The sequence below is a fragment of the Lipotes vexillifer genome, unplaced genomic scaffold (assembly GCF_000442215.2).
Source record: "Lipotes vexillifer unplaced genomic scaffold, Lipotes_vexillifer_v1.1 scaffold1557, whole genome shotgun sequence".
In the NCBI taxonomy this organism is placed as follows: Eukaryota; Metazoa; Chordata; class Mammalia; order Artiodactyla; family Lipotidae; genus Lipotes; species Lipotes vexillifer.
Genome location: NW_006798133.1, coordinates 238,064 through 247,707, shown reverse-complemented (window position 1 = coordinate 247,707; position 9,644 = coordinate 238,064).

Here is a 9,644-nt window from a genome sequence, read left to right as displayed (position 1 = left end):
TGTCAGGTCAACGCAAGATCTGGACACCGAGATGCATGTACCCTGTCTCTTAAATCAGTCCCAATGACAGTAATATTCTGGGCGAGAGGATGGATGCAGGAAAGGAGGAGCTGATCTGATTTTACTTTATCATGAGTGTGTAAGATTCTAAGAGCCTTTCCGAGAGAAGTAAAACACAGGAGGACTGATTCTAGGACTGATCTATCAATGCAGGAGGTGAACGTCTCCAGTCTGCTCAACCTCTTAGTTCTATGATGAGAGACTCAAACTCATTTAAGTTGACCAAAGAGTTAGAGAACTTATTATGTGAGCAAGCATGACTACTCAAAGATAGCTAGAGGGAAAATGGAGACGTTTGCCCAGGTCCAAAGGAAATCTTGCAGCCCTCAAGGGTGAAACAGTCTTTGGCTGTCTCTATACTCAATTCAGTTACAACAAAATTGTCAAGCTATTTGACACTGTGTAGACTTTGAATTAAAGGGGTAAAGTGAAGAGAATTGTTTTTCACTTTCAGTAGCATAAATAAGCATCATGTTGCATACAGTAGAAATCTAAAACAGTTTGAATCATCAGTTTTACAATGTATTTGTGATCTTGATGCCTTGTCTAAAGTTGAGTTCATTTTAAAAGAATATATATATATATATATATATATATATATATGAATCACTATGCTGTACAGCAGAAATTAACACAGCATTGTAAATCAACTACACTTCAATAAAATATTTTTTTTGAGTTCATTTTATGTCAGAATAACCAATTGAACAATGAAAAGTTGGTTTAATCAACATTACTTTTCTGTTTGATACCAAACAATTAACATCACTAGATTAATTGATCGGATTGACACAGGCATTTAACATCAATTGATATAGTCGTAATCTCCTATCTTGATTTATCTACTAGTAAAATAAAGATAAGAAGTGATCTCTAAGGTTTCTCTCAGCTATACAACATCCACAAGGCCTACAATTGCTTTCAACATTCATACTTTTTGTAGGCATTAATTTTCTCAGATTGAGACAAAAAAAGGTGACTAAGAGAAAGGGCTTTGAAGTCAGCCAGATTTGAGTTCAAATGCTCTGCCACTAATTAGGAAAATAGCCTTGTACAAGCTACATATCCAGTTGGTGCCTCAGTTTCCTCATCTTTAACATGGGATGATAATATAGCTACATCATAGCTATTGTGAGAAACAAAAGTAAGATCATGCAGATAGAACACTTAGCATGGTTCCAAAAGCATTATAAAGACTCAACAAATGTTCATTATTTTAATTCAATAAAAAGCCTTTAAATGACAAAATCAAAGGAAAAAATATCATCTTCAAGTATTATTTCTAAGTTTGTATTTCAATTTGAGAAGAGAAATAACATTCAAAGAAATTTGCATTGACTACATAGATAGACTCTCATGGAAAGTTATGAAAGAAATGAAATGAAGAAATGAAAGAATGAAGGTCTATAAAATTTTCCTTCTATGAAAACATCAAACAGTGAAAGTTTCCTCACTCTGTCACACTTCAGTCTCAATCGGAAAAAAAAATGGTAAATGCCCAATTATGGGAGGTATGGAAGGGATGAATCTTCCTGTTCCCAAGGAAATTAACTAAGCATTAAAATTCCTTCATAAAGGCCCCTCTTCCCAATAGACAGCTGAACAGTACTTTTAGACCCTGCCATCAGGGTGATGCCAGACTGATTCCTGTAATGCAACAATTTCAGGCTCATGAAGTGGGTCGTTCTTGTTTTGTGTTGTTTTGTTTTATTATTTTGCTTTGCTTTCCAATGTGATGATCAAATATGATCTCCTTGGGAATTTGTAAAAATCTCTACCACAGGCATCTCTTCCAAGATGGCTCTAAGGACATGCAGCCTCACTCTAGGCCCACTGGCTTTTAACCCATTACATCAGTATTTGTGGCATGTTAGTGCCAGGCACGCTCAGTGGGCAAGTGGGAGAGCTGGTCATAGCCAAAAGCACTCTCAGTGACTCTCTTCCCACAGATGTTTTCTGCAATGCTTAGACCAACAAATAGAATATTTGACTTGACGAGCCTCTCACTTTATGGGACATATTTTTAAAATTCTGACCCTCTCACTTTGCTTCTGAAATCAAGAAAAGTCTGATGTGGACTTTCCCTTCCTTGTGATGAGGCACAAAGTTGCAGTCAGGAAGACTTAGGTTCAATTCCTGACTCTTTGCATTGAAGGCATAGCTGTGCACACTGGGCATGGATTCATCTCTCTGACACTGTTTCCTGAGATAATATGTAAGAAGTGCTTAGCAGAGTGCACAGTTATAGCAAATATCAGAGAAATATTTGTTCCTACTACCACTACTACTACTACTACTATTCCATCTAAAAAAAACAAAAACAAAACTTGTCTGGCCCACTCACAAAGCTAATCCCCAGTAAGCTTTCATACAGCTTATTTTTTTCAGTTTGATCTTAATTTAAAAGGTTCTTATCTTAGAGATAGTACTTAGAGACTGGTCTAAGGAAGAACCAGAGAGATTTACTCTCAAATACCTGTTTATAGTTTCATCACCATAATACCTAAGCATTCATGTGGACAACATCTTTTCATCATAAATGAGAAGGTCATACTATTGAACTGTAATCCATCCATTGATTTATGGTCCCAAGTTCCTCCAAGGATTGTCACAAATGCCTGTGACGTTTTCTAGTGCTGGACTTTGCATTTGGATCTGTGATTTAGATGACAGATGTGTGAAATCATATGTAGCCAGACAAATCCCTGGTGATAACACATTTGAGGGGGTTCAAGCAGTGATGGATTAAGGCCCAATCAACCAGATCAGCTAATCTGAGCCCTCTTCAGTGACGCTGGCCCTGATGCTTTAAAGGGGCACCCCCCAAATAAATTACTTTCCAGAAATAAGACTTTCTGCTCTGCATCTCATCCTATAGTACTTCCTCTCACAGTTAATCCTGATTCCGTTGGAGAAGCCCTGCTTGTTTCTACAGAATAGATTATTATTTACTTTTAAAATCTCATATCCCAAGTAGTAATGGAATTACTAATATGGTCAGTTTGACTGAGCCTTAACCATTTTTGAAAGTCTGACAAATGTAGAAGTTACAAAGTCAAGGACTTAATAATAACTTCTGAGATGCTAGAGGCTTCACTCCAAAGAAACCTGACAACTCACATTCAAAAGATACACAAAAGCAAAGCTTCCCCAGGAAGAAGCTAATCTAAGAATTCAACACTGAATCCTTTCCCAAGAGTGAACCTTATAATGCCATGTGTAGGCTTACTTTCCAAATAGATTATCTCACATATACTTTTAGGGAAATAGGAAGAAGGCAAGAAAAATCGTACTTCAGCAAAGCAGTAAAGGAATATAAGACAAGATAAAGAGCTAGGCTAAAAGATAAAGCAAAGAATGTTCTGAACACTTCCACAGGGACCCTTCAAATGCTGTACAATCCATGCACCTCCAGTGTGCTCCGTTTAATTTCATCAAAGGCAGCCTTCGATGCTTTATTATTCTGTCATTTCTCTGGGCCTCTTATTTAAGTTTTTGCTCTCAAAATCAACTTTAGACAATATTTTGCTTTTCCACTGCCGAATGAAGTGCTTATCCAAAATAGCTCCCCGCATCCACCAGTGCATGCCAGCTGTGGGCCTCTAAGCAGGTCTCCGCAGCAGGCTGTGGATAATGAAGATTGCATTTGTAGTAAGGCTCTGATGTCATTCACTGCGTGGTGTGAGCTTGAGAAGCACATCAACGAGCATACATGTCTATATCTTTGATTTGAACTTGTTTCCTCACCTGATTTCATTTCTACCCTGAAACTTCGATAGGCTATTGTCCTTAGACCATCTTAAAGATGACACTCCACCCCAGCATAGCATTCTAGTGGTTCACCAAGCTAAAGCCCGTTTTAAAGCAGGTCTGTCTTACAGGTCTGCCTTATAGTGATGTATTTTCTTTGCTGAAATGCATTAACGCAAGCTTTGAGTGGGAGCTTTCAAACAGTGGAACCTAATCCCAATAGCTGCACTGTGTCCTTCACCCCTCATCCTACCCCTGCACTAAAACAAAACATGAACATAAACAAGAACCAGACAACAGTGTAGCAATGAAACTGAATTCTGGCCCATATTCCCAAGAGCAATCAGAGCGAATTAAACAGAAATCAAGCAAAGGCAAGGAGAGTATAAAGCATTCTCATCCACTTTGTCAATTTTGCTTCTATTTGCAGGACTCTCTCTTTATGGAGTTTATATGAAGGCAGATATCTGTATTCTTCTGAGACAATATTAAAAACAAAGCAGTGACTGGGAGAAAGTAATCATGTGAAGGAAACAAAGGTAAAATTTACAACTCAAGTAAAACTACTCAGGTTAAATTTTTTTTAATATTCTCTAATCCAAGGGTCTGCAAACTACAGCCCAAAGGCCAAATCCAGCCTGCCACCTCTTCCACACCCACCAGTCTGCTCAGTGTCTACGGCTGCTTTTGTTCTACGATGGAAGAATTGAGCAGTGGTGACCGTGAGACAATGGCACTTAGAGCGTAAAATATTTACTATCTGGCTCTTCAGAGAAAAATTTCATCAGTCTGTCATCTAATCTTCAGAAGAGAACTCATAGTATTTAGAAATTAAATTATATTTGCACACTCTTACAATCTTTGAATAATTACATATTAAAACCCACCTATCTATGTTTTACATAGAAAGGAATGTGTGTATGGGAAGGGGTGTCGTGCGTACATGCACATGCATTGTTGGGTGCCCTAAAACGAAATATAAAACACCCTTGCTAGGAGAGCTTCCCGAATACTCAGAGGTGTGGCATTTGCAGAGGGTCACTTGTGGAATGATGGAAAGACTCCACTCGGAACCAAGAGCTGGAAGACAGAGTGGCAGTTATGTCACCTTGGACAAGTCATTTAGCTTCTATTTTCTCACCTTTGGAATGAGAACCCTGATGCCTCCCTCTCAAGGTTGTGTAAATCAAATGAAATTATCTCTGTATAAATCCTTTGTTAAGCCATAAATTACACACGTATAAGTTGTTGTTATTATGCACTGCCCTGAATGCTTTCCATATACATGGTGGTCTGAGCAAGGATGTCTCAGTCAACTGATTCATGCAGCTATCATTTTCCCTTAACATTAGTTGCCTACCCCCACTCGCCATGAGCTGTCTATATGCATCAAAGCACCATTTCAAAGAAAGCATCATTTAAAATTAAGAAGTGTGAGACCAAGGATCACCACATATGATGCTTGGTCTGGGTCCACATCTGGAGTAATTTCAAAATAATCTTCCTAAAAGTTTGCCATTTTCTCTCACTCTTCATTTGTGGTTCATCTCATAGCATTTCTACACCTGACAGTCCTTCCTTTGCTGTCTGCAGCTTCGTTCATACCTGTCCCTCTTCACTCCCTCTCTCCATACTGTCCCCTTTCAATTCCACCCCAGTCCCCTTTGATCCTTTGCTCATTTCTAATTCTGAACGCCCTTTGAGAAAGGGGGAGGGGAGGAAAACAAAAGGTTAATTTTCTCCAGCCTGCCCAGGCCGACTTAATGTAACAGAAGGCAGCAAACTGTATTGATTTAGTGACATGCAACTGTCCAGAAAGAGCTATTTATACATTATTCAGGACAAACACTGTCATAATGGACAAACAGCAGCAGCATCTGGGATGTTAATGTCTACAAATAAGATTATTCTTTGAAAGGATTAGGATGAAGCATTTTGTGTAATTAGATTTCTCCGTTTCAGGAATGAATTGCCTTTTAGCAGTAAAAGCTGTCACTGAGGGAGCCATTAGCTCCTTATAACTGAATTAAATGCATAATTAGTGACATGATCACATTAGGATTTGTTTCATTTTTAACTAATCTGAGGGGGGAGGGGAGAGGGAGGGGGGAGGAGCGGAGGCGGTGCCATTTCCAGGTCACTGCGGCCTTCCTCAGCTGGGATAGGCCTCAGCTGGTGTGCTGAAGTTGGTAAAAGTCAGGCGTGTGTGAATCAGAGCCCGGGCCTCGCCACGGCGACGGCCAGGCTATTCATCACTGGGTGGTGGGTGACAGTGACTGATGGGCTAGGCCCAGGCCTGGCACTTCACCAGTGCAAGAATCATACGAGCCAGGGAGCAGAATGACAGCTGGAGCGCTGTGTCAAGTGGTGGAGAGACCAGAGCTATTAATAATGTGTGCCACAGGATCTTGGCCGCGAGAAAACAATGATTTAGACATTGGTGAGAATAAAGATTTTACATTTAGTCCAGGGGTGACTCTTCTCGTTGGCACTTGTAGAAGAAATCGCTAGGCAATCAGCATGTATGAAAATCAGGCAATGCATATATTAGAGTCTAGCCAGTGAGGGAGGGGACAGGGGTGGGCATTTTTAAATCCTTGCATTGGCTATAGATGCTGTTAATCCCGTCCTCCTGACATTTTTGCAAATGCCTTGAAGTAGCAGGAGAGAATCAGTAAGGCCACAATGAGGAGGGCCTTTGCCTTTGCTCACTCACTTGATCCCTTCAGCACTTCTTTGTTGAAAGTCTATTCCCCTCAGTGCTGCTTTAGGTGCTGTAGGAGGAGTGAAGAGGTATGCGCCATTGTCTTTACCCTCAAGGAGCTGAAGAGAACTGAAAGGGAGCTGGGACACGTGTGTTGTTGGTATGCACTGGCATTTTCTTTGCTTGGAGGGACCTCCAGTTTTGTTTCTTGGTCTGAAAGTTAGGCTGAGAAGGAACAAGAGCGGAATAACAAAGGAGGCCTGGTAAGGATGATTCCATTCAAATCCCTCAGTATTAAGCACAACTTCCACCAGAAGAGGCAGCAGTAGGGAGCAGTAACATGGCGGCAAGAGCGATCATTGAGTTTTTAGAGAAGCTCCCTCCTGGCTTGGCCTGAACACTCTGTTACTAGGGGAACTGGAAGTTGTTGGACATTAGCTTCCAGATGGTTTCAAGTCTCTGGCAATAGTGATGGGGGCTTCTCCAAGGAGCCCAGGAATGGAGAGCAATTAAAATGTTCCAGTCCTTCAAAGATTCATCCCTTCTTCCCCACTACTGGAGTCAACAGAATAACTTCATTTGGAGATCCATGATGACCAGGGTTTACCAGCCCTGGGTCATCTTTTGATAGAGTCCACCTTGAAGCCAGGAAACAAATTAGAACTAATAACTAGATGCATACACTTGCAAACCTAAAGCCTAAGGACTTTACGATGTGCTGTTACAGAAAGAAAGATTTTAACTCCTGATTGGCAAAGATAGTTGTGAGAAAATGTCACTGGTAACCATGATGATTCAGTAAGATGCTCTTTGTGCCCTCCTAAGGGATGGCTTGAGTTCTGTTAAACTGTTGTTAACCTTTGCTGTACCAGAAGCAGACCATATCAAATCCTCTTAACTAATGGCTCAGCAAATATTAACAACAGAGAAGGAAGTGGAAATTCTTATTCTTTAAAGTTACCATTTGATAGAACTTAAAATTTTAAAACAGACTTTTGTGAATTGCTTGAGAAAATAGCTTTCATGATGTTATGCCTGGGAAATGTATGTAAAAATTCACATATAACCTTTATATATTGGTGAGCATTAAGATTTCCTGTTCTTTGAGGCAAATATTGACCTTGACTTCACCTCGGTCAATATTTACCTCTCAGGTCAATAGATCTTGATGTTCACCTCAACAGAAGTCAATATCTACTTATTATCTCATTTCTATCTGTCAGGTAGCAGTGTGTAATCAGTAATGTGAATTTTCTTCCCCTATGCATTTCCTGAGGTTAAAATGGGATTAATTTTGGACCTTACGCTTTCCATTTGCTAAATACCCTCTCCCCACAGGAGCTAATGGAAGTTTTGTACAGAATATTAACTATGTATTTTCATCTTCCTCCATTGCTTTTTCTCTGCCACCCACCCCAAATTAAGGTAGTGTAAAATGTCTTAATATGAAAAACTCTTCATTTATTCAACAAATATTTATTGTCCACCATATATCTGGCACCAAGCTACATGCTGGGTATATAGTCAAGATATAGCTGGACATGATCTCTGCCCTCAGGAAGCTTACTGTCAAGTGCAGTACTTACCAAATCCCAATTGTGGATGCCAGACACACTGCAGTTGCATCATGAGAAGAGTGGGGTCTTTTTGTTTTGGTTTGGCTTTAGAGAGGGTGTAAGTTTTACAGAGAGAACCCATATACCCAATGGTGCGCTGAATAGGCCTTTGAAGTGGAGAGGAAGCCCTGATTTGTTGCATTTTCTGACTTTTGTAGTGTAAATACTCTAACCACAGTCAATTTCCAACAACCAATGTGAAGTTACAGACAGAGTGGGAAGAGACGCACAGAATCACGAGCGCATTCATACCAGCTCCAGCATAGCACTGTTGCCCTTTATCTAGGTTTACTCACTGTTACCATGTCACCCTCTTTAGTTTAGTATTTGTACTCCATTCTCCTCCCCTGCCTCCTCCTTTTTCTTCTCTCTTTCCTTTGTTCTCTGCATAATAATTTTTGAAGGGACAGCTTTGTAAACACACATATTCCAAAACCCCAAATCAGTAAAGCTGCGATGAGATTCAGGATGTGTGAAAAATTCCACAGGTGACACTAACGCATGGCCAGGCTAAGGAACACTGGCCCAGTCTGGAAGACCTCGTATAATTTTACTTACTCAATCTTGAAATTCAGAGCCTCATGGATTCCACCCAGACTTTTATCCAAGGAAGACCCAGATGAACTTTCCTGGAATCTTTCACCAGGCCATGGCACCCCGGTCTGCTATCCACTTGGTTTTATTTATTTTTAAAATAATTATTTATTTACTTATTTGGCTGTGCTGGGTCTTAGTTGCGGCACGCAGGATCTTCGCATGTGGGATCTTTAGTTGTGGCATGCAGGATCTAGTTCCCTGACCTCGAACCAGGCGGCACGCAGGATCTTCGCATGTGGGATCTTTAGTTGTGGCATGCAGGATCTAGTTCCCTGACCAGGGATCGAACCAGGGCCCCCTGCATTGGGAGTGTGGAGTCTTAACTGCTGGAACACCAGGGAAGTCCCTATCCACTTGGTTTTAATGTTTGGTTTTGCACGACCTAACCCTCACCTCATCATTCTCTATAAAATCTAATTTGAATTTTTCCCTCTTCATTCTATTCATATAGGAAAATTACTCCAAGAGGCTCTGTACTTACCCAGAGTAACAAGAATCTAACCATAAACTGAAAGTAGTACATGAAGGAATAAGATATAGTACGCTGTTTGAATGATCAAGGAGTGCCTTTAAGTCATTGATAAAGAACTTGAGGATGGGCTTGGACATTTCTAAGGCATGTTAATTTACTCCTGGGAATGCTTTTGTAACTTCTGGATAAATTTAACTGTTATGCTCTGTCTTAATTTATGCCGTTTCAGTTAACAGATCTGTTTATAGACTGCTCAAACTACAACTTTTGGTTGAAAAAATTCAATTGTAGACTTTCTCCATGAGAGCACTCAACCACAACCTGGTGATGAATACACTGTTTTGATGAAGCCCTGAAATGTGAAGCAATGCTGATCTGTAAACATCGCTACCCTGCCAGGTGGATGCGTCCTTTGCATGACAGGACCTGACCATCATTGTACTCA